This window comes from Lithobates pipiens, unplaced genomic scaffold, assembly GCF_037356315.1.
Source record: "Lithobates pipiens isolate NorthernLeopardFrog02 unplaced genomic scaffold, aLitPip1_a1.2 Scaffold_19, whole genome shotgun sequence".
In the NCBI taxonomy this organism is placed as follows: domain Eukaryota; kingdom Metazoa; phylum Chordata; class Amphibia; order Anura; family Ranidae; genus Lithobates; species Lithobates pipiens.
The window spans coordinates 114,037,066-114,063,126 of record NW_027507764.1 but is presented as its reverse complement, the minus strand read 5'-3'; the positions used below and the strand labels follow the sequence as shown (position 1 = coordinate 114,063,126).

The 26,061-nt window shown below is 42.3% G+C and overlaps 1 protein-coding gene across 1 annotated transcript in view; it reads left to right on the top strand.

Moving 5' to 3' along the window:
- The window catches only part of DPP6 (dipeptidyl peptidase like 6), a 1,860,394-nt gene that overhangs the window by 426,594 nt on the left and 1,407,739 nt on the right, over nucleotides 1-26,061 (top strand). The gene's annotated exons all lie outside the window — the stretch shown is intronic.

Here is a 26,061-nt window from a genome sequence, read left to right as displayed (position 1 = left end):
TTTTTGCGCTTATATCGCAAAAAAAAAAAAAACGGAGTCGTTAATAAATAACACCAAAATAAAGCTCTATTTGTGCGAACAAAATGATAACAATTTCATTTGGGTACAGTGTAGCATGACCGCGCAATTGTCACTGAAAGCGCTAGAGCGCTGAAAGCTGAAAATTGGGCTGGGAAGGAAGGGGGTGAAAGTGCCCTGTATTGTAGTGGTTAAAGACATGAATGAGCGAGTTTGGGGTGGAGGAACCTGACTGGCCTGCGTCCTGACCTAAATTCGAAAGAGCACCTTTGGTATGAATTAGAGTGGAGACTGCGAGCCAGGCCTTCTCGTCCACATCTTTACCTTCCAAAATATTAGGAATAATTGCTAAAAAAAAAGAAAAACTCCCAGGACATAGAATGGTGCATGTAATTCCAGTTGTGAGATCATATTCTGCAGCACAGTTCATCAGATATAATTTTACATGTTGAGTACAATCCTAATTATAAGGTTACATTATTATAATATAAGGTAATATGCAAGCTCATCATTTGCAGGTATTTATTACCTATCACAGTGATCACTGAACTGCTTGTGACAATGCCTTCATCTGCTTTTTTATCCAGAAGGATGGTGCCATCTTTTTTCAGGAATCAACCAGGATCAGCATTAGGGATGAGCTGAAGGTTCAGACTGAACCTTGGCATGTCTGAATGTCCTATGCAGGGGGAACGGAATGTCGTGTATAATAGCAGTATTACTTTCAATATTACATATGACAGCTTCTTAATGTCAGTGGTTGAGTACTTAACAAACAGTGACATCACCCAGCCCCATCCACTTACATGGCCAATAATCTCCCGCCATGTAAGCGAAGGAGCTAGGGATAGTCAAAAGAAAAAAAAAAGTGTGGGTATTATTTCATAATTCATACTAGATATTTCAGGGGGGGACCCTAAGCAAGAATCAAGGAATGAAAAAAGGGTGAGGTCCTCCCAAAAAATTCATACTAGACTCTTATTGGAGGAAGAAGCCTGGCAGGCAGGAATTGAGGGGGAGAGCATGTGCCCTGCTTCTCCCTCGAACCACACAAGTCCTCAACATGGGTGGGTGAACCTTGCCAGAAGGGGAATCCCTGGCAAAGCACCTGGTCTCTATGTTGATGAGGACAGGGGTCTCTTCCCCACTCTCGTCTGGTGCTTGTGGGGGTCTTTGGGTGGGGGGCTTATTAGAATCTGCATCCCACTTTACTCATTGTATCTACTCGTTCACAAAAAAGTAAACAGTAAGAAACAAAAACACACACCGTTTTTGACAAATCCTTTAATATTAATCCAAAAAATAAAATAAAATAAAAAGTCCATCATTAGTTGTCTTGTTCAGTGATGTAGATCATCAATTATAATGTCCGACATCCGCAGACCCGCCAAAAACTAAGACTGCTGACACATGCCTGGTCTCTTCACTTCACTCTCTGACAGGTCCAGTGGATGACAGTTCAGGGGTGGGTCTCCTAGGTGACATTATTGATCACATATGCGAATGACAGCTCAGGGGCAGGTCACCTAGGTGACATTATACATATGTGGATGACAGCTCAGGGGCAGGTCTCCTAGCCGACATCATTGATCACATATGCAGATGACAGCTCAGGGGTGGGTCTCCTAGGTGACATCATTGATCACATATGTGAAGACAGCTCAGATCTGGGTCTCCTAGGTGACATCATTGATCATATATGCGGATGACAGTTCAAGGGCAGGTCTCCTAGGTGACATTATTGATCACATATGCGGATGACAGTTCAGGGGCAGGTCTCCTAGGTGACATCATTGATCATATATGCAGATGACATCTCAGGGGTGGGTCTCCTAGGTGACATTATTGATCACATATGCGGATGACAGTTCAAGGGCAGGTCTCCTAGGTGACATTATTGATCACATATGCGGATGACAGTTCAGGGGCAGGTCTCCTAGGTGACATTATTGATCACATATGCGGATGACAGTTCAGGGGCAGGTCTCCTAGGTGACATTATTGATCACATAGGCGGATGACAGTTCAGGGGCAGGTCTCCTATGTGACATTATTGATCACATATGCGGATGACAGTTCAGGGGCAGGTCTCCTAGGTGACATTATTGATCACATATGCGGATGACAGTTCAAGGGCAGGTCTCCTAGGTGACATTATTGATCACATATGCGGATGACAGTTCAGGGGCAGGTCTCCTAGGTGACATTATTGATCACATAGGCGGATGACAGTTCAGGGGCAGGTCTCCTAGGTGACATTATTGATCACATATGCGGATGACAGTTCAGGGGCGGGTCTCCTAGGTGACATTATTGATCATATAAGCGGATGACAGTTCAGGGGCAGGTCTCCTAGGTGACATTATTGATCACATATGCGGATGACAGCTCAGGGGTGGGTCTCCTAGGTGACATCATTGATCACATATGTGAAGACAGCTCAGGTGTGGGTCTCCTAGGTGACATCATTGATCATATATGCGGATGACAGCTCAGGGGCGGGTCTCCTAGGTGACATCATTGATCATATATGCGGATGACATGTCAGGGGCAGGTCTCCTAGGTGACATTATTGATCACATATGCGGATGACAGCTCAGGGGCGGGTCTCCTAGGTGACATCATTGATCACATATGCGGATGGCAGCTCAGGGGTGGGTCTCCTAGGTGACATTATTGATCACATATGCGAAGGAAAGCTCAGGGGCGGGTCTCCTAGGTGACATTATTGATCACATATGGACACGATCATATTGGAAAGTGGATGGGAGCTGTCATTTTGCTGGCATTTTAAACACACTTATTTTCTCTGTGAATGTCTGTTACTGTAGTTGGTTGTATACATCACACAATTGTGTAATTTCACAGGCAGTGTCAGGCCATTCTAAAATCAATCTCCTAGCCAAATGAAATGTAAAAGAAATTGTTTTGAATTGGTGTATGTTCCCCATGACACTGCCTGGCCCCCATGCCTTTCTTTGAGAACCCCTTGATTATTAGCCTACGAAATGGCCAGAACTGGTATTTCACATTCAGTTTCCATTGACTACAATGGAGTTCTGATTCGGCACCTGAACTAGTCACGTTTCACTGAACCTTGCTGAAAATGAGCCCGGGTGTGTTCAGCTCATCACTAGTCAGCAATTACTTCCTGGCTCAGAGATGATACAGCCATATAATGCCCAGCTCAAACCTTTGCGTTTTGCAGTGCATTTTCATTTTTTGCATAAACGCACTGCAGACCATTTAACATGGTTTCCTATGGGTCACATTCACATCTCTGTTTTCCACTGGTGCGTTTTTTTGGAAAGGGTCATTTTTGGTTCTATGGACTTCAATTGAAGCACAGTGCATCAAAAATGCAAAAAAAATGCTTTTGTTGGTTTATCCTGCATGACAAGACACCTCCCAAAAATAAAAAAAATGCATCAAAAACACATTAAAAACGCATCAAAAATGTATGTGAAAAAAATGCACAGAGAAAATGCATCTACTGAAACCTGCATGGGTGTGAACAGGCCTATATCCTGGAGGCAGTGCAGCTTTTGGTTCTGTTCACAAATGTCTGACACAGATCAGACCTCCGCAGCAAACTTTTAGCGCTGCAGTTTGATTATTGTGGGAGATGAGACAAATACTTCTTCCTGCCTGCAGCAGAGTGATGACACAGGGGTTGATTTACTAAAGCCAAATAAACTGTGTACTTTGCAAAGTGCAATTGTTCCAGAATACCCAATCCCGTGCAAGGAAAATGAAAAAAAAAACTGCATTTTTGCTTGCACCGGATTTAATGGAAGTCAGTAGAGCTCCCCCTCATTTACTAAGCTCTGGAGCAACTGCTCTTGCAAAGTGCACAGTCTATTTGCCTTTAGTAAATCAACTCCATAATCTCAGTTTAGGCAAGCTCACTGGACTGGGACTCAAGAAGTGCACTTTAACCACTTCCAGCCCAATGACGTCATATGAGTATCTGAATGATGTCTGCAGCTACAGGCATCATTCAGATATCATCTTTTTTTCAGCTGACAATTCTGTGCACCATAAAAACAATCATAGTGGCAGTTCAGCTGCTTGATTGTTCTTATAGACGGCATCAGGGGACATCCTCCCTTCCGCTGCTTCCTCTGGTGCTTCTCCAGACTCGCCCATGTGATTGGCGAGCCGGAGAAGGAATCAGTCGCCACCAGAAGTTGATCATATAGATTTCTGGTGATCGGTTATATAGTTGATGGTGTGTACTATTTGGCGTGACCTTTTGACGTGAACATTCTTTGGCACTAATTTTTACCTTCCGGGTTAAATGTTTTTCACTCATGAGCAGTAGTAACCATTTATTTTTTTGATGGATGAATGACGCATTAAGCTTGCAATTTATCGTTCATACAGCAGAAGTTTTCCAAACTTGCCGTTCATTTTTGTGCCACAAATACGTCACAACCGATTAACATTTTGTGCCCATTAACCACTTGCCAACCAGTCACCGCAGTTTACTGCGGCAGGTTGGCTCGGCTGGGCAAATCGACGTTGCCTTACGCCGCTTCCCATTGTGGCCACTAGGGGTGAACACGCACTGCCCGCCACCGGAGCCGATGCGACTGCACCCGTGATTGCTCGTGGAAGAGCAAGAACCGGGAACTGGGTGTGTAAACATCCAGATTCCGATTCTTTCAGGGGAGAAGAGACTGATCGTGTGTTCCTACAAAGTAGGAACACAGATCTCTCTCTTCCCCTAGTAAGTCCCATCCCCCCTTCAGTTAGAACACAGTGAGGGAACACAGTTAACCCCTTGATCGCCCCAAATGTTAACCCCTTCCCTGCCAGTGACATTTATACAATAATCCATGCATTTTTATAGCACTGATCGCTGTATAATTGTCAATGGTCCCAAAAATGTGTCAAAAGTGTGCAATTTGTCAGTCGCAATATCGCAGTCCCAATAAAAATCACAGATCGCTGCCATTACTAGTAGAAAAATAAATAATAATAAAAATGCCATAAATCTACAGGTGCACTGCAATTGTACTTGGAAGTGCAGTCACTGTAGATCCGAGGAGGACATGCAAGGAAAATAAAAAACAGCATTTTTGCTTGTACATGATTGGATGATAAAATCAGCAGAGCTTCCCCTCATTTCAGATCTTCCTCTCAGATCTACAGCGACTGCACTTCCAAGTGCACTTGTAGTGCAAAGTGGATTTTCCTTTAGTAAATCAACCCCATTGTGTTTTTTTTCAAAATTGTCGGTGGTCTTTTGTTTATAGTGCAAAAAATAAAAACCGCAGAGGTCATCAAATACCACCAAAAGAAAGCTCTATTTGTGAGAAAAAAAGGATGTAAATTTTGTTTGGGTACAGTGTCGCACAACTGTGCAATTTTCAGTTAAAACGACTCAGTGCCGTTTTGCAAAAAATGGGCTGAAGTGGTTAACTGGCTGAAAAATGAACAAAGTGACCGATTTTCAAATGATTTTTCATCTAGTGTATGGCCAGCTTAAGGCTTCTCAGTCAGGCTTTTTGCTTTGCTACAGCTTCCTTTTCATTTTTTATCTGACTTGTCATTTTATAGTTGTTGAATGAATTGTATATTACATTTTCCCATGTATCTTGTACTGAGGAATTTAAAAAAACTGCTAAAGAAGAAATAGTTTTTAGCAGTTACATCACTTTTCACCTATTATTTCGAGACATCGCAGGTGACATTTATGGTTTGTTAAAAAGAAAGGTGTGATCTCAATTATTCTAATTGTTCAGCAAAGTGAGCCATTGCTAATGCTATCATTACAGTAAAATTAGGGTAACTGTCTTTACTAAAACTTTGAAACATAGTAGAATCAGAGACACTTAGGCCACGGGGCACTATAGGACAAGGACCGTAGCCTCAGGACACCATTCACTGCACTCGCTGTTTAAAACTCACAGCCTTTTTTATTTTTTATTTTTTTACGGATCCCGCTCTTCCTTCTCATGGATTAATATATTTCTGCAATGAATGTTTCACTAAAGCACATTACTGTGACTCATGGCCGTCTTTCATATTGGTTGGACCCTGGGCAAACTTTTTATTGAGCCCTCCCGAATCCACTTGTCAACTATTTTCAGGCAATTTAGGCTCAAGGGGCAGCTGCTTTGGCCCCCACAACAAAGACTGGTCTCAGGGCAGCTGCCCCTTTTACCCTACCTTAAAAACGGCCCTGCTGTGACTATAGATTGATCTAGAGTAGGGATGAGCTCGTTGTTCACCCGGTCGGCGAATTCAGAACTTTGTGGACCGTTTGCACCAAATTTGTGTGGCACGAATGGTCCACAATGCACTACGCCATCGCAGTGCATTGCTGGCTCATGATTGGCCAAGCATGCACTGTGACCCCGCATGCTTGGCCAATCACAGCGCCGGCAGCGAGGAGAGACATAATTGGCCACAGGCAGGATGCCTGTGGCCAATTATAGCTCAGGGGGTTTAGTACACACCCCACACTATATAAGGCTGCCAGTGCGGTGGCCTTGTGTAGTGTGTTCCGGCATGCAGGGAAAGAGCAGGATAGGCAGGGACAGTGTGTTCTTTTCTCAAGCATCTGCAGGAGTTAAAGTGGGTGTTGTGTGCCTCCAGCACAGTATACACCAGTATCTACCCTTTATTGCTGGTGTTCTCTAATACAGGCATCTGCAGGAGTTAGTGGGTGTCGTGTGCCACCAGCACAGTATACACCTGTATCTACCCTTTTTTGCTGGTGTTCTCTAATACAGGCATCTGCAGGAGTTAAAGTGGGTGTTGTGTGCCTCCAGCACAGTATACACCTGAAGATACCCCTTATTGCTGGTGTTGTCTGTTGCATATCTTGCATATTAGCCTTTAAAATTAGCACTTTTGATTTCGAACATTCGAGTCCCATAGACTTTAATAGGGTTCTAAGGTTCGTACGAATTTTCGGTCCGTTCGAAGGTTCTGGTGCAAACCGGGGGGTGTTCGGCTCATCCCTAATCTAAAGGTGGTGGGACATTAACACAGTAATTATGAGCCACATGCTGTTGGGATCCACTGAGATATTATCAGCCCACCAAGCAGATGTTAGTGCGGCAGAAAAATGTGAATGTAAAAATGTAACTTCGTTTTCTCCATAAATGTAAAAATAAAACAAATCAGCGCAATAATAAAACCCCTATTATGATAAAAGCAGCTGGACACCAAGGGTCAATATTCAAATCCCTGAGACAAAATGTTAAAAACAGCAGTGCAGCACTAATGAAATCTAAAATAAAATAACACATATGAAGAACAATCCGTGAGTTCTTCAGTGACGGACTGATAAATCATCCAAGTGACTTTGTGGGAAAAAAACCTCCACCAATGATAAAAGTGGCTGCTCACCTCACGGCGTGGACCCTTTAATTATAGAGGGTCAAACACACTTTCCCAAATGGGGTATATGTCAGATAGCTGATCCAAGATAATCCTTTCTTATGGTCGGTTATTGCTATCGGCCATCACAGCTCCCATAACATATAAGTCATGCAAATAAAAGGTAATACATAGTGCTCTCCGTAGAAAATGACATTTAATATTAGAATAAGACAATTAAAGAGGAAGTAAACTCTCCCACTCTGATGCTCTTTTCATTTAGTCCATTATAATAAGTAATTATCAGACTATAGCCACTGTAATCCAGCCCAAATCACATATTACTTACTGTTTAAAGAAACTTTAAAAAACTTGTTTCCAGGGGTTAGGCAGCGCCATCTTAAGTATTGTTTTCTGAGTCCACAGTGGAGTGTATTTCCGCCATTACATTGAGCACTTCCTGTACTGTTAACTAAGCCTCCTTCTCAATCCAACGTTTCTATGGCAACCCTACCTCCCTGTTCATAGCTGACTTTTGTTTTTGTTTTATTTCATAGCATTTACTTGTGCCGATTGTCTAATGTTTGCCTTTTGTCAGTCTTATCAACTTCAGCTGATAAGACTGCAGTAATGGCCAGGTTTACACTGCATGTGATATCACATGGTCACATGGTGTGTAGGAGGAAGCTCTGCGTGATTATGCAGCCTCCAGGGATATCAATGTTGTGTGCCGTAGGAAGTCCTGCTAACAGATAGATAAGCACATAGAGAGTGTGCCGTAAATCAGGGGCGATCTGGGCATGCTCAGTGACGTCATTCTAAAGAACAAAAAGGATTATAACAATATTAAGCAAATAATGAGAGATCTACAAGCAGTGTTCATTAGGGTTTTTATGCTAATTTATTTGTGACAAAGTTGTGGGGGAGGGTTTACAACAACTTTTAAAACTTACAAAAATGGCAATTGAACCAAGTGCCTGGTGTATGCAGTGTATGTAACAAAAGCAACGATGGCCGTGGGTGACGTCACGTGACTTCCGTCCATCCATAGAAAAGGAGAAAAGGGAAGGTTTTGTTACCTCTTTATACCAGGGGTCTCCAAACTTCTCCATACAAGGGACACATCATGTATTTTTCCAAATATTCAGGGGCTAAAAAAATCTATTTGATAAATGAATGAATCAAATTTAAAAGACATTTAAAAGAATGAATTTGATTTACTTGAAACTTTTTTTTTTGTAAACAGCATGATATGACTTAGAACAGCTAAAAACTTAAAGCGGACCTTCAGTCATTTTTTAAACATTCCATCTATTAAATCTTTTGCCCTTGTGGTTTAAACTTTGGATATTAAACCATTTTTCTTCTGCCAGTAAATCCCTTATACAGCCCACTTCCTGTCTCTTGTCTGGTCATTCGCCTAGGTTTATGACATCATGCACAGCTCTCTCTCTAACTCTCTGAGAGTTTGCAAGGAAGGGGGGGGGGGGGGGGTGAGTCATAAGAGGGCCAATGAAAGCTGCAGGACTGCAGAGCTGGAGGTGTGCCTCTTTGCGTCTGTGTAAATCCAGAATGTGAACAGGCAGCAGCTTTGGCTGCCCACCATTAAAATGGTTGCAACCAGACTGAGTGGAAGGAGATTTCTGCAGCATATTTGGCAAGTACAGAATCACAGTATATAAAATAATATGCAAAGTGGTTGGAGGGAAGCTTCAGAATGGCAAAGATGTTTTTATTATAAATGATGTGAGCAGGCTGCAGTACCTATTTAAGTAAACAAAGAAAAGAAACTCTACATAAATTTGAGACGATGTGAGTCCCCACTTACATCAGAGTCCCCTTATATCAAAGTTCCTTTTTGAGCCCCTTATATCAGAGTTTCCATCAAGATCTCCTTACATCAGAGTTTCCATCAGAGCCCCCTTATATCAGACCCCCCACTCCCCTGCCTCAAAGTCCCCATAAGAGCCCTGTTATATCAGAGTCCCTAACAGGAGCCCTTATGTTCAGAGTCAGTATTTGGACATTTGGACCATTTTTTAACAACTTTTATTAGCAGCCCTGATGAAAGGGGGGTCATTAGTCCCCTGAAATGCGTTGGCGTAATTTTATTGCTGATATTTCAAATAAAACATCTTTAAATCCCTGCATTTACTGCATACCGGGCACTCTTTTACCTTCACTTCTTTCAAAGCAAACATGGAGTCGACCACAAGGCCTTACCCCGAGCTAGCAGCCCAGGCCCTAATAGGGTTCACCAACACCTTTTCCTCCAACCAGGCACGAACCTCTGGAAACCAACTCTTCCCATTTGCCCACACCCTTCATAACCCACAGCAGTGAATGATCGAGTCAGTCCAGCGTGATCTACACCTCCTCTTCTAAGCCCCTTACATAAGAGTCCTCCTCAGAGCCCCCTTATATCAAAGTCCCCATCGGGGCTCCTTATATCAGAGTTTCCATCAAAGTCGCCTTATAATTAGAGCCTCTTATATCAGAGTCCTCATCAGAGCCCCTTATAACAGAGTTCCCCTGAAAGTCCCCCTTACAACAGTGTCCACCTTACCTTAAAGTTCTCATCATTATATCAAAGTCCCTATCTGAGCCTCTTATATGAGAGCTTCCATCAAAGTCTCCTTACATCATTATCCCCTTTCATCACAGTTCCCATCAGGGTCCCCTTATTTTAGAGCCCCCATGAGAATCCTCAGATTCCATTAAATTTCCCTAAAATCAAAATACCACTTACATCAGAGTTCCCATCAGGGCCCCTTATATCAGAGTTCTTACCAAGGTTTCCTTTTACCTCTTCATCAGAGCCCCATTATATCAGAGTCCCCAACAGAGCCCCTTATATCAGATCCCCAGATAAAATCTTGCAGCAGGCTGGATTTGGCCCATAGGCTGCAGTTTAGAGACCCCTGTTTTTTTTACAATCAAATGCTTGTCTGCCCCTCCACGTGGTCTGTCTGTCTACAGAAATGCCCAGTAATGTTGTCTCACTTTTACTGGAGATGTATGCCCAGTGTTAAAGAGGAAGTAGATGACATTTACTTCCTCTTTTGCTCACTGCAAAGCCTGCAAATGAAAAGCATAATGGGTTAGTATGCATTGCATACTAGCCCATTATGTGCCAATTACCTGCAAAAGAATCTACAGATGTCTCCTGCATAGGCAGCATCCATCTTCTGGCCCCTCTTCCTTCTGGGCCACGCACTCCGGCTCTGTGATTTCCCGGAGCCGCCTGGCGTCACTCCTGCGCACGCGTAGGGAAGTTGCGATTAACGGCACAGGCTAGGGAAGAAACGGCACTTTGTTTTGTTTCTTCCCTGACCAGGGCAGCTTATTATACAAAGATTCAAAGCCCTGCCAAATGTTTTCTGTTGGTGTAGCAGATTTAGTCATCATAGGGAATAACTAAGTTTTATAGAGGTCTAAAAAGATTTTGAGTCATTAGTCAGATACATTTTCCAGGATCGTGGGGAATATCTGTGACTAAGCATTTGATGCTTTTAGTTTCTGCAAGAAAGTGGATGGCAGGGGTTCATTTGCATGTGCTATGAATATGATTATGCAATATGATAATGAAGACTAGAAAAAGACTGTAAGATCATTTTACAACTTCCATGGAGAATATTATGTAGAAATGGGCAATCAAGTTATAGGGAAAATCCTGTATATTTTTACGGGTTATACATTTTGAGTAATTATTGTAATTACTATAATGTTTTATGTGAGGCTTGCAATTTTACCTGTGGAGAGAGTAAGGGAGGGTTATAACCCTTGTCATTTTATTTTTTTTGGCCCAATGGTAAGAACTTCCCTCCTTCTTGTCCCATAGCCAAGACAGGAAGTGAGAGGAAATCCTGCAAATGAAGGGAATCTCTTGGGGACCACCAGGTCACCAGAACTAGTGTCCCCATGTGAAGATTTCTCTTCTATTACTGTTCTGCAGACAACCTAAAAAGTGAATATTTTTAACTTTCATTGATAATGGTAAACAGGACAAATAGAGAGGATGAATTTCAATAGCGGGGACACAGACAGCAATAAAAACCTGACAGGTGTTCTAATCCATCTCCACGCTATCCAAAACAAAAAAAAGGTTTTGCCTTTAGTTATACTTTAAAGCGGGAGTCCGCCGTTTTTTTTTTTTTTTTAAAGACAGCAGCTACAAATACTGCAGCTGCTGACTTTTAAAATAGTGACACTTACCCGCCCAGAGCGCCCGCGATGTCTGCACCCGAAGCCGATCTCTCGATCGTCTCTCGATCGTCTCTCGGGTGCTGCCGCCGCCATCTTGGATATGGGAATCAGGAAGTGGAGCCTTTTGGCTTCATTTCCCGGTTCCCTACTGCGCATGCGCGAGTCGCGCTGCGCAATAAGGATGGTCCCCGCTGTCTCTGGGATCCGTGTGTTTCCCAGCAGGCAGCGGGGGGCTTTCGGAAATGGGCGTAGATTCTGCAGAAAGGGGCGTACCTTCTGCAGAATCTACGCCGGAAGTGGGTGCAGATACCTGTACTGTACAGGTATCTGCACCCCCCTCCCCCCTGAAAGGTGCCAATTGTGGCGCCGGAGGGGGGGAGGGTTCCAATGAGCGGAAGGTCCACTTTAGGGTGGACCTCCGCTTTAAGAGAGGAGTAATAAAGCACAGTCTATGTTCATCGCCCGTAGATGAGATGAAGAGCTACAATATGTCACAAGCAACTATGGCTACCCCATCATTGCATATGTTTAGCAACTACAGTAGATCAAGAAACAAAGGGGGTTAATTACTAAAGGAAAATCCACATTGCACTGCAAGTGTACTTGGAAGTGCAGTCGCTGTAGATCCGAGGGGAACATGCAAGGAAAATAAAAAACAGCATTTTAGCTTTCACATGATTGGATGATAAAATCAGCAGAGCTTCCCCTTATTTCAGTTCTACCCCTTAGATTTAGATTTACAGCGACTGCTCTTCCAAGTGCACTTTCAGTGCAATTTCAAGTGCACTTTGCACTTGTAGTTTGTACTTGCAGTGCAACTTGGATTTGTCTTTCGTAAATAACCCCCATAATGTTATTTTGCCAATACTATCTTACCTTTAAGGAGGATTGGGCTCCCTCCAGGCAAACTTGCCCTCAATCTATTTATTACTGTATATCTGCTCCTAATGTGAAGACTTGAATGTGAAATTGATAGAGTTAGGACTGCAGATAATGCTGGGGTGCCTTGTCATGGCAAATGTGTGCAAACTAAACGGCTGTGAACTGTAATGCCTCGTACACATGATTCCGACGACAAAACCGTGGAATTTTATTCAAAGGGTTTTGGCTCAAACTTGTCTTGCATACACACGGTCACACAAATGTTGGCCAACAAATACGAGTGTTGTGATGTACTAGACATACTATGTGTTTTTTCAGCTCTTTAGCGCCACACTTTGGGCTCCTTCTGCTAATTCCGTGTTAGTAGAAGTTTGGAGAGTGTTCATCAACCAGCCATGTTGTAGAATCGGAGGAGAAAACATGTTATTTATTATTGGCCTTGGATTTATTGCTTTAATATTATTTTTTTTGGTTGAATAATGGTTTGATTTGGTATATTTTCTATATTTTTGGATGCATAGAATGCACTTTTTGGTTAAATTCTATTGGCAGATAGCATGTCTAATTTTATTTGTTTTCTTTTTTTTTTTATGCACGATAAAAAAATTATGGAGAATAATACTTGTCTATGTGTTTTACTTCAAATGACAGTTTGGGAGTAGGCAGTTACATTAAAAAAAATATAATGTAAAATTGACAAGGGGCACCAACATAGTTGTATCTTTGTTTTTAAAAACTACAGGATAATGGTGTTGTGGTAACTTGCACAAATAAAAAAACAAAAACATAATACTATTATTCTGGATATCACTAGAAAAAAAAGCCATTGAAAATTTGTTTGCAATAACTCCATCAGTATCACCAGCAAAGCAGCTTCATTATTATCCCATTAAAGAAGAAGAGAATTGTGCGCTGCAATTCGAGATTTCATAATTTGCCACATCACGAATGTTGATTCTCCATTACAAATGCTAGTTTACAAGACCAACCGCTTCTGCTTCCGAGCATGCATGTTTATACTTTGGACTTTTGTCCGACACACTTGTGTACACACGCTCGGAAAATCCGGCAACACACTTTTGTTGGCGGAAAATTTGAGAGCATGCTAGTCAACATTTGTTGGCAGAAAGTCAGACAACAAATGTCTGATGGAGCGTACACATGGTCAGACTTACCACCAACAAGCTCACATCCAACATTTCCAGTCGGAAAAACCGATCGTGTTTACGCGGCATTAGACAGGACAATTTGGTTTGTTGCAGGTTGGCTGGTAAGTTGAGCTGGGAATTTTGCTTTGTTTTTGTTTGATCTTGGAAATAAATGTCTAATGTGGTAAAATTGAGAAGCAGGGAGACCCTTGTGTTGTAGATCCAAGGAGAATAATGATCACAATAGGGACATCTCCAAATCTCACTCTAGATCTCTTGAGACTTACAGTCAGAGGCAGCATTTCCGTGAGCTATGAGGCCTAAGCACGGAATGTGCTCTACTATTTTCCAGGATGAATACAAGACTAACAATACGTCTTTCAGGATACTGCTTAAACACAAAGATTATTTATAAATGTTCCCTGTAAGACAGGTCCTCCATAAACAGAACATATTCCTTGAGTGACTGCCATGGGATGTACAGTATACAGGCTTAAGGAATTCTCTGATCTGCGCATTTTGTTTCAGATCTGTACACCAGAAAGTACTGAAGCCAAATGATCAGCATAAAAGCCAGATAGCCTTTTTAAAGAAGGCAATAATTATTGTGGCCTTACTGTCATAAAGAGAAAATGTTAATTCAGCCAAAGTTTTTCAGACTTCATAGCACTTTTACGACTTATATACCCATATACATTTAGATTTCGGTACATTTCTAAAACTAGACAAGGTGTCATCTGAGTTTACTTGCTAATCTGGAGTATGTATAAAACAGAGCTGAACTCCTAATCTGCATGCTTGTTCTACAATTGTAAATTTACACTTAAATTCCAAACAGACGATTGAGCTGTGTTTTTTATTATTCCCCAACTGCCCCCCTAAAGCTGCAAAGGAAGCTTTATGGTGGTATGCACATGCCACGACCAAGATGAAGAAAATGCAGAAAATAAGCCCTCTGTTTCATCAAGTGACAGGGGCTGTGCCACAAGTGCCCTGCAACCATATGCAATGCATGCGGTTGTGCCACTGTGGTGTGGGCGTTTAGGCCCTTTCACACTGATGCAGTGTGGTTTGCCCGCACGGCGGGTGCAGCACAGTGTTTCCATGGGTTTGTTGCAGGTTAACTGTGCTTTCCACTTGTCTTCTATTTTGTCCAGGAGTTTTGGTGCACTTTTAGAAAGTGCACCAAAATTGCAGGACATAATAGAGGTCAATGGGAAAGCACATCAAGTCCTTGGGCACATTGCACTGCACCATATCAATGTGAAAGGGCCTTAAGGGTTAAAACAAGCAGTGAGGACGTGACATGCTGTCTCCTTAATCCCTGTCAAACACTTTATGAAAAGTGATCCACCGCTTATAAATGAGTCTTACCAAAGTTACTGGACATAACATCCAGGAAAGTTTCAGAAGAAGACAACCTTCCTCATGTCAGGGTCCAACCATTACACAAACACTATTGCTTACCCTTTGACCTACTCCTAGGCATTTTATAGTATTTATTTTTAAATAACGTTTTTATACACCCACATATACTTACCTATAACATATACAGCAGAACTCTAGAATTGCATCACTTTTAAAAATCAGCTAGCTAGGGGCTAAGTCCAACCAGATGTATGCTATCTGGTGGACTTCTCAATTTTTTAACTTCCAGCACTCTGACACTGCACCTTCAGGTTACCTATACAGCAGCTACAGAGTCATTTACAGCTGCTCTTCCTGCCCCTCCTCTTCTCTTGCTCATTCAGGGAGACTGTGGGGGTTATTTACTAAAGGAAAATCCACTTTGCACTGCAAGTGCACTTGGAAGTAAAGTCGCTGTAGATCCGAGGGGGACATGCAAGGAAAATAAAAAAACAGCATTTTAGCTTGCACATGATTGGCTGATAAAATCAGCAGAGCTTCCACTCATTTCAGATCTACCACTTAGATTTAGAGTGACTATAGAGAGCTATATGTACAGTATATTATATGTTGGTCTGGGAATACGTTTTTTTTTTCAGATTATTTTTATTGAAAAAGAAAAACTCTTCCATTGAACAAAAAAACATACATCAAATAGCATTGCAGAGGACATATTGTTATCTAGACATACAGCCGTTCAGCTTTACCTCTTATGCATCAGTATATTATATGAAATTACAGTCCACATAAAAATAAAAAGACACATCTCTATAAATATATAACCGTATCTGTCATTTTGTATGTTATCTTTTAGTAAACGTGTCCTCTTAGTTTTATGTTCCCCCACTCCACTCCCGGTCCTATAATATAATTGGTTGGTGTAGGGGTACCACTGTTTAGGGGGGGGGGGGATTTCCAGTTTTCTTTTATTAACTATCTTATAAAACTAAACCATTTAACTTGTCACTACAGAGCAAGACATTGCCTCATCAGGAATAGTATTCCAGATTGATCCACATTGCGAGTACCTATGTCTCCATCCCATCCTTCACCCACCTTGTAAAAATAGCCGCCATCCCCCTAAAAGGGGGCGGGTGCCTATGTCCTGCACTCTGTTTTGGACCAGTTGGAAGGGAGTTGAACCAGGTACCTCCAACCAGGGATCCCATATATTTTCAAACTTTGTTGGGCTACCTCTGTGCTTGTATGTCAACTACTCCCTCAGAAGGGTCTCATTTATGGCATTAACCCACTCCGTGTGTAGGTGGTAACACTGAAAGCCATTTTCTAGCAATACGTTTTCTGGCAATAATCAGAACTCTGAAAATGGCTGTGTAGGTGTGTGACGTATGTAATTCCTCATCCAGCCATCCAAGTAGACATAGCTTGGGGTCAGCTGCAAATTTAAGATTCCATACTTTGTTAATAGAGTTGATCACATCAGACCAGTACCTTTGAAGTTTTTGGGCACTTCCAGAGCATGTGAATAAGGGTGCAATTGTCTACCCTGCAACGAGGACAAAATGAATCATCTCTTCTATGCCACTTGTGTAGTTTGTATGGAGTACGGCAAGTTCAGTGTATAATGAATAGTTGTGTGAGTTTTTGGGAAGAGGAGAGTGATACCCTAGGTACGTTCTCCATTATAGAAGACCATTCCTCATCTTTTATGTGGCCTATATCCTCCTCCCAACTTGTCCAGCACTTTAATGTCATAGCTTTGTATACTTGAGATAGTAGGGAGTCATATATAGATGATATCTGTCCCTTCCTAGATGATGATGTTACTAGTCGTGTGAGTATCGAGGGTCTAGTGAATTCCCATGTGGACAGTGTCGCTTGTGCTGAAATGGCATGTCTGAGTTGTAAGTATTGGAAGAATAAGACGTTTGGTGGGCTATATTCCTCCCTCAGAGAATGGAAATCTTATAGGAGGTCACCTTGGTATAACTGTGGGACATACAACCCCACACCTAGACCACGTGGAGAAGCCCTGCAATTTGCATAATTCGGGAAAGTTGCTATTATTCCACATACAAGACCACTCAGAGTATCCCGTATATTGAAAATGTTGTTTGGCCCTTGTCCATATTTTATCTATAAGTATCATAGTTTTGTATTCAGGTATTTTCCGGAATTCTCCTGCTTCTATACACTCCACAAGGCTATCACTCAAAAGTATCGTGCGTACAATGTTTCTTTTGGGGTCAGAGGACTCAGGGTGCTGCCATCCTGTTAGGCGCTGAAATTGAGCTGCTATGAAATAATAGTATGGGTTCGGAACTGCCAGTCTGCCTGAGTCTTTCGCCTCCTGCGACGTTTCCAGTTTGATACGAGGCACCTGTTTCCTCCATATCAAGGAGCGGAATATGGTGTTGCATTTTTTGAATACTTGAATAGGAATCCAGATGGGAGCATTGTGGAGCGCATACAAAAGTTGTGGACCCCAGACCATTTTTATCAAATTACATAGGTGGGAATATGTTTTTAAATAAAATCTACAGAATGCTTAGGATCGGTTGGGTGAACAGCAGTTCTTTTTGTTGTCCAGATTTAAAGATACCCTTTAAAGTAGGGGTGTCAAGCTCAATGTCATTGCGGGCCGCATCAGCAATATGGTTGCCCTCAAAGGACCATTTGTATCTGGGGTGCACTATCTACAGAGTGCAGAGTTTAGGAGTGCATTATGTACAGAGTGCAAGGTCCAGCAGTGTACAGACTGCAGAGTTCCAGTGTGTGCTATGTACAGAGTGCAGGGTTTAGGGGTGCGTTGCATACAGAGTGAAGGGTTCAGGGCTGTACATAGTGCAGAGTTTAGGGGTGCACTACACACAGAGTTCAGGGGTGTGCTACGTACAGAGTGCAGGCTTTAGGGGTGCGTTACATACAGAGTGCAGGTTTCATGGATGTACATAGTGCAGATTTTAGGGGTGCACTATGCACAGTGTTCAACCTCAACCCCTCCATCCCCCCTCCCAAGCTTCCACGTACCTCTCTCTCTCTTACCTTGTCTGGCTCTAGTACCTCCCTGTGTCCCTGTGTAGGGGACTCTGCCTCAACTTGCAGGGATATCATTCTCCCTCAGATTCTAGAGATCTGTCCATGCCATCTCCTGCTGTGAGTGTGTGCATGGATCTGTTATTTACAGGAGACGCTGGGAGCAAAGCTGTCTCTTGTAAACCCAGAAGGCTTCTGTGTTTACAAATGACAGCTGGGAGCAGAGGGTGAGAGTTGGAGGTGGTGGAATGAAGTTCCTCTACATTTCTGGCTGGAACACTAGGTGCAAGGCCACATGGCAATGCCTGGTGGGCCAGATTCTGCCCACGGGCCTTGTGTATGTGCTTTAAACAGTCAATTGATCCACAAACTCTGCTTCAGTTTGACTGTAGACTGGTGAGGTGAACGACAGACTCGTTTCTTATATCCCCTGAACAATTCAAGTGTTAGAACCCCTGTTACAGTAGCTGTCTCTGGTTGTAGACTAACTGAATAACCTGAAAAGAAGAGTCAGACTTTATTGTAACGGTAAGAGCTCACGTCTGGAGCCCCTGAGAAGCATAAATGCTGGCAGATGATTCAACCACACACATCTTTGCAAAAATGAAATAAAATTTGAGTAGGTTGATCCTTTAAAGGAAAAGTAAAAATGTGAGACAACACTGAATTCATTTTATAGGGCTGTATCTTGAGGTTTATGATTTTCCTAAATCATGTCACATTTTTACTGCATGAGCACAGATGAAGTCTCCTTGTACCTACAAGATTGTGTTTTTGACTGATCTGATTCCTTTCCATTTTATTGTCGTATAATGTTTAGGATAAGCACACTCATTCCAAAAGTAAATCACGTAGATCCTTCATAAGAAAGTGTTAATGTGCGAACCGCGAGAAAGTAAATGACACAAAGTCACAGACTGTAACTGCGAGTTACAGAAAACACCTTCTGACAGAGGAGGAGAAGTGCAAGGTCTATATTGGGGGACTTAGAATTCTACTTAGACAAAATAAATTAAACAGTGTGAGGTTAAAAAGGTGCTGCTGCTCTTAGTGATTATAGATGAAAGACATTGAACTTGAAAGCATAGTCATAGCAAAATTTTTGGCTAGAGAAGAGAAGGGTTAATACCGCTGTGTCCAATTGGGAAGAATTACCTGCTTTCTGTTCCACAAATGTGAGAAAAACAAACACAGCAAAATAAAAAAAATGCCCCTCCCCCCACCAAAATCCATATTAGACCCTTATGGGAGCAGGCAGTTTGACAGGCCACATGCCCTCAACACGTGGAGGTGCAGGCAGAGGGCTTATTGGAATCCGCAAGCCCCCAAATCCAACCTCCCCCAATGTGAATGAGTAGGGGTGGTACATTGAACCCCTACTCATTCACCAGAAAAGCATCACAAATAAATAAAAACACACAGACAATTTAACAATGTCCCCCAAAATATATTCAACGCCAATCATGATGAACAACGCTGACTTGAAAAAATAAAAATAAAAGAAGAGGTCTGCACTGGACGAAGGATTCCGCCATCTGCTAGCTCCACCGTCTGGCTGTTCTTAAATAGCTATGGGGTGGAGGCCACCTGATGATGTAACCTGATGATGTAACCCTTTTGACATCATCAACCCAGCATGTTGGGGAACACGCTGACAGCTGATGAGTCATCGGTTGCTAAAGCCGCTCCTTAACAAATAGCTTTGTTTAAAGACGCCTGTGGCTGCTGACTCCAAAATTTGCATCTGAACTATGTCTGAACTGCTGAACAACTGTTTTGGAAATTTGCAGTGAAAACGAAGGGAAAATTCCCACCGGACATGTGTGAACCTAGCCTAAGAACCTAGCCTAAGACCAGGGAGTCCTGCTGTGGTATCAAGAAGAATCAGCGCAATGTTTTTTGTCGGCTTGAGAGAATGAACCCTAAGTGCATGTATCAGAAAACTTGAGGCACATGTGGCCTTGGTGGTGTGCAAAAAACGTTGGTCCCAAGTCCAGCGTCTGACTCATTTAGCAAGGAGGAAGCAATACGGTTGAAGAAACAGTGGTAATAATTCAAGTAAACTGTCATTCACATATTCATTTTGTGCTGCATTTTATGTATTGTTTATGTCAAGTTGTCATTTATTACAGTATATGACATTCTACTTAAAAAAGAGAGGTGGATCCAATTTTCGATATACGCAAATTTCAAATAGATATGGGGTAAATGCAGTGCCTAAAAGTAAAATGATGATAAAGTGAAGGATAGTGCAATACAAAAAAAAAAAAGGAATGTGCAACACAAAATACACCATCATAACATACATCATGAAACATATAAAATAGTGCCAAACAAAAGTATCATAATAGTAAGAAAAAAGTGTCCATTCAAAAGTTCAGCAAAGTTTGTTCATCGCAGTAATATAAATTGATCCACCAATGAAGTAATTTAAGTGAAAGTGATTGTAAAGTCTTGTTTATTTTTCTACTAAAAAACAAATGTCATACTTACCTGCTCTGTGTAGTAGTTTTGCACAGAGCAGCCCCGATCTTCTTGGGGTCCCTGGCTGGAGCTCCTGGCCCCTCCCTCTTGTTGAGTGCCCTCACAGCAAGCAGCTTGCTATAGGGGCACACGAGCCGAGCTGCAGCTCCCTCTATCCATTCAGACACAAAGCTGCAGTTTGGCCCTGCCCCCCTCTTTCCTGATTGGCTAACTGGGTTTGATTGACATCAGCGGGAGCCTATGGCGCCACTGCTATGTCTCAGCCAATCAGGATGGGGTGTTGCTGCCAGCCGAGACACTCATGCACATCGCTGAATAGAGATGGGGCTCAGGTAAGTATTGGGGGGCTGCTGCTCACAGAAGGCTTTTTATCTTAATGCATAGAATGCCTTTACAATCACTTGAAGGATGCACTGTAACTTCTATAACCCATATCCATAGGGGATAGAAATACAGCACACACCACCCGGAGGTAAGTATTTGCGCTTACCAAGATTTATAGCCCATGCACAGCTCATTCCCCGACAGTCAGCTTCCAAAAGAGACCCGATAACGCCAATGTAAAGCAGTGTCGTGTCACAACGAACAGGACAGGGAAAGAAGCTGTAGATGTAGTATGTTAAAGTTTTTTATTAAAACAGCATCTATAAAAAAAATACAATAGCCAGAAATACACTTACAGAAATGCAGCAACGTGTGACATCATCCCGCACCTACTCCACCCTACATGTTTCATCCAAAGGGACATCTTTTGCGATACCCGAGTTTGGTACTATTTTATGTATTTCATGATTTATTTTATGCTGTTGTACTATGGGTTGCACATACTGTGTTTTTTTAATTTTTTTTTTATATATGGTTGAGTAATATGCACTATCCATCACTTTATCATCAGTTTACTTTTTTTTTTTTTTTTTCTTTAAGACTCGGTTCACATGTGACACATCGCATCATTGTGAACCCAGCCTTACTATGTTTTTATTGAAAAGAAGGCAAAACATTTTTTACACATGCATAAGGTGAGAGCGTTCAAAGGTGTCTGTGCAAAGGCCTATCCCTGAATGCAGAGGAAAGGTGCTGAATGTGGTGCAGCTGTGCAAAGAAACCAATCAGCTTGCAGGTTTAATTATCGAAGCGTAATTGAACAATCTGAAATGACTTGGTTACTATGCAGAGCTGCAACAGATTTTGCACGCTTCAGTTTTAGTAAATCAACCCCATAGTCAGCAATTAAACATTTTACTTTTAGGTGCTGCATTTACCATATAACTACTTATTTTTACACCAGGCCTTGTATGAGAGAGGCAGCAAGGAGCCTGTGGCGGGTGTCATTGAGAATAGCGTGAATCACAGGCAGCGATTCTCAGATTACCTGATTACTGGGGTGGATTGGTAGACTACAGCAAATACAGAATGAAAAAGGGAAATAATGAGCTGCTAGGTTGTAGTAGCTCTCATCTCAAGGTTTAGCTTTCAGTTTTGATTGACATGTCCCATTAAACGGCAGCAAGCTTCACCTACTGAGACCAGAGTTTTAATGATAGGTTTTGTAGGCAGTCTGTGCACATTACCAGCTTGAGCATGCAGTGCGTTAAATACTGAATTAATAGCTCTTCCTATTGCACCATGAAAGCGACACCGAGAATTCTTCCTCCTAAACCTGGCTACACATGTTAGAATCCATCTGTGCAATCTTTGTGCAATCTTCTCATCTACCAATAGTTTTGTAGCACATATCCATCCAGGTACACTCTGACACTTACTAACTTGGCCATACATATAAAGATTTCTGGCTAAACAGCTGTCATATATATATATATATATAGTATCTCACATTTTTGGAAATATTTTATTATATTATATATATATATTATGTTTTCATGTGACAACACTGAAGAAATGACACTTTGCTACAATGTAAAGTAGTGAGTGTACAGCTTGTATAACAGTGTAAATTTGCTGTCCCCTCAAAATAACTCAACACACAGCCATTAATATTTAAACAGCTGGCAACAAAAGTGAGTACACCCTTAAGTGAAAATGTCCAAATTAGGCCCAATTAGCCATTTTCCCTCCCCGGAGTCATGTGACTCATTAGTGTTAAAAGATCTCGGGTGTGAATGAGGAGCAGATGTGTTAAATTTGGTGTTATCGCTCTCACTGTCTCATACTGGTCACTGGAAGTTCACCATGGCACCTCATGGCAAAGAACTCTCTGAGGATCTGAAAAAAATAATTGTTACTCTACATAAAGATGGCCTAGGCTATAAGAAGATTACCAAGACGCTGAAACTGAGCTGCAGCACAGTGACAAAGTCCAGACAGCGATTTAACAGGACAGGTTCCACTCAGAACATGCCTCGCCATGGTTGACCAAAGAAGTTAAGTGCACCTGCTCAGCGTCATATCCAGAGGTTGTCTTTGGGAAATAGACGTATGAGTGCTGCCAGCATTGCTGCAGAGGTTGAAGGGGTGGGGGGTCAGCCTGTCAGGGCTCAGACCATACACTGCACACTGCATCAAATTGGTCTGCATGGCTGTCATCCCAGAATGAAGCCTCTTCTATAGATGATGCACAAGAAAGCCCGCAAACAGTTTGCTGAAGACAAGCAGACTAAGGACATGGATTACTGGAACCATCTCCTGTGGTCTGATGAGACCAAGATAAACTTATTTGGTTCAGATGGTGTCAAGTGTGTGTGGCGGTAACCAGGTGAGGAGTACAAAGACAAGTGTGTCTTGCCTACAGTCAAGCATGTTGATGGGAGTGTCATGGTCTGGGGGGGCTGTATAAGTGCTGCTGCCACTGGGGAGCTACAGTTCATTGAGGGAACCATGACTGCCAACATGTACTGTGGCATACTGAAGCAGAGCATGATCCCCTCCCTTTGGAGACTAGGCCACAGGGCAGTATTTCAACATGATAATGACCCCAAACACACCTCCAAGATGACCACTGCCTTGCTGAGGGTGAAGGTTTTTGGCGGACAGAATCAGATTGAATGGGGGTGGGTGTCAGTGGACTTGTGTCCACTGACATCCGCAGTTCCATAGAAGAGACTGAAGGGTCCGATCAGGTCCTCCTGAAAAACTGACAGGTGGACCTGATCAGCCAGCCCATGTGAAACGGGTCTAAATGCCTTGGTACAAACCTAAACTAGAGGAATAGTCTGCAGGAGCCAGCAGAGCATTACCATCACAATTCATTGATCACCTTTGCAAAGCTTTCCAGGCTCAAAAAAAAATGCACAATTTTTGCATAATGAGTGCACTTTTTTTTTTTTTGCAGAAGTTAAAATTCTCATTTAGGGACAAGCAAACCCCAAACAACATTTTGTGAAACGGATACTAATAACATACAGAAAGGGTAATGTTAAAGCGGTATTAAACAAACAACCAAAAATGGAATATAATGCAGCTTACTAATCATTAGATGTGGTGGCTGCATTTGTTTTCTTTTTTTAGGCTTTTTCCCCCTCTGCTTTCACCTGGTGATCTGGCCAGTAACACACCTCATGTTATAGGGTGCCCCCCTTTGGATGAAGGAGCAACAGAGACACCTTTTGACAGCAGCATTGTCAAAAGGTCAGCAGGGGGGAGGGAGGGGCAGCATCAGATGTACTAGCAGATATAAATACACTAAACAAATTGAAGCCAAACTCTAATTCAATAAACACTGGCTATTGTAAGCACCCCTGTCAGTGTTAAAGGGTTTGTCTCAACTCTCTAACTGCTATATCTGCAGGACAGGTAGTTATTTTGAAAGACAACAGACTTACTGGCAGAATCACCAGGTGCAAATAAAAGTAAATGCCTAAAAAAAGAAAACAAATGCAGCTTTTATATATATATATAAAAAAAAATGTTTTGGGGGGGGGGGGGGTTAATACTGCTTTAGCCTAGGTTCACACTTATACTATGCAGGAAACCCAGCGAATCCTGTGCGTTTCACACACTGCATTGCAATTGCATGGTGTCCATGCAATCTACTGTGGGTATCAAAGTTAGATTAGTGACACCCCGAAAATGATTGCAAAATGCAGTGCGATTACTAGTATGTGTGTGAATGCCCATGAAATGTGATTCAGGTGTGAAAAAAAGGGTCCTGCGTAGATTCTTGTCCTTGGTGTAGATTCAATGTGATTTGAGCCTTACAAAATGTATGGTTCAAATCGCACCACACAGACATCACATGTGATGTACACAGGAATGCGGTGCGATTCCTGTGTGAATCACATGTGGTGTCTGCAACACTCAAGTGTGAACCCAGTCTTAAAGTAATATTAAAAGAAAACATAAAAAAAAAAAAATATCCAAACATGTTGTACTTACCTGCTCTGTGCAATGGTTTGGCACAAAATGTATGGCTCAAATCACACCACACAGGAATGTGGTGCGATTTCTGTATGAATCGCATATGGTGTCTGCAACGCACAAGTGTGAACCCAGGCTCAAAGTAATATTATAAGAATACAGAAAAAAAAAAAACTGAAAAAAAATCCAAACATGTTGTACTTACCTGCTCTGTGCAATGGTTTGGCACAAAATGTATGGCTCAAATCACACCACACAGACATCGCATGTGATGTACACAGGAATGTGGTGCGATTTCTGTATGAATCACATATGGTGTCTGCAACGCACAAGTGTGAACCTAGGCTCAAAGTAATATTATAAGAAAACAGAAAAAAAAAAATGAAAAAAATCCAAACATGTTGTACTTACCTGCTCTGTGCTATGGTTTGGCACAGAGCATCCCTGATCCTCCTCTTCTCAGATCCCCCCGCTGGGGCTCTGGGCTCCTCTGCATAGTGCCCCCATTGCAAGTGGCACCCGTGTGTGCTCCCTCCTGAGCCCCGATCTGTGCACCTAGTCCCCTGCTTCTTCCTCACTGGCTATGATTGACAGCAGAGGGGGGGCCTATGGTTCCCACTGCTGTGTCTAAGCCAATGAGAAGGGAAAGATCCAGGAGAGCAGCTGATGTTGTGCAACATTGCTGGATCGAGATCAGGCTCAGGTATTAGGGGTGGCTGCTGCACAAAGAAGGCTTTTTACCTTTGGGCATAGAATGCCCGAAGCTAAAAAAACCTTGAGCCTTTAGAATCACTTTAATGTACAAAATGTTATTTGGCATTATAATAGGATTGCTGCGCAGCCTATTATTCCAATGTTCGCTGCTATTGCAGGCAAAAGAGGCTTAAAAGTGGCAGCTGGCAGCTTTCATCAGGACAAAAAGTCATTCGAGTGTAGGAAAAATCTAGTCACCATACCAGCATGCCATACATTTACTTCTGTAACCCCCTGACATTTACACAACTATTGTCAATCACTGTATTGCAGCTTGTGTGTTGGCTTGTTCCAGCGCACAACTTTTCTTCCTCCGGTAGGTCTTGTGACTTTTCTCCTGACTAGTAGTACGTAAAGTTTTCATTCATCTCATGGTTGTTCTGTTGTCACGTATTAGCTATTCATATGTTGGCTATGCCCTTCAGTGAGAATGCAGCTGCTGTCGCTGCTGCTGTCGTCTCATCTGCATCATGTTTGTTCTGAAAGAGAAGCAAACACATCAGTGAGGGAGAGGGAG